Source organism: Otolemur garnettii, unplaced genomic scaffold, assembly GCF_000181295.1.
Source record: "Otolemur garnettii isolate 467f Iridium unplaced genomic scaffold, OtoGar3 scaffold00146, whole genome shotgun sequence".
Classification (NCBI taxonomy): domain Eukaryota; kingdom Metazoa; phylum Chordata; class Mammalia; order Primates; family Galagidae; genus Otolemur; species Otolemur garnettii.
Genome location: NW_003852541.1, coordinates 3,429,130 through 3,429,836, shown reverse-complemented (window position 1 = coordinate 3,429,836; position 707 = coordinate 3,429,130).

Below are 707 nucleotides of genomic sequence, written 5' to 3'. Positions count from 1 at the left end.
CAGAGTCTCACTATGTCACCATGGGTAGAGTGCTGTGATGTCACAGCTCACAGCAACCTCCAACCCTTGGGCTCAAGCAATTCTCTTGCCTCAACCTCCCAAGTAGATGGGACTACAGACGCCCACTACAATGTCTGGCTATTTTTTGTTGCAGTTGTCATTGTTGTTTAGCTGTCCCAGGCTGAGTTCAAACCTGCCACTTTTGGTGTATGTGGCTGGTGCCATAACCACTGTACTACAGGCACTGAGCCTCTTTCTGTGTTCTTTTTTTTGGCCGGGCCTGGGTTTGAATCCACCACCTCTGGCATATGGGGCTGGTGCCCTACCCTTTTGAGCCACAGGCACCGCCCGCCTCTTTCTGTTTTCTTGATGAAGGCCTCCAATGCTATAGATTACTCTCTTAGGACTGCCTCTGCAGTATCCCACAGATTTTCATAATTTGTGTCTTCATTATCATTTTGTTCCAAAATAAATGAAATCTTATAATGTTTTGTAACTACCTTCTTTCAATCAACGTACTATTTTGAGATCCTCATCTATGTTATATTACCACTAGTTTGCTCAGTTGCTAAGTGTCCTATTGTGTGAATATACCACAGTTTTCCTGTTCCTTCTTTAGGTAGTAGGCACATGGGCTATTTCAAGTTTTTGGCTTTTATGATATAAAACTGCTATATACATGGTATATAATTCTTTGTATAGACATA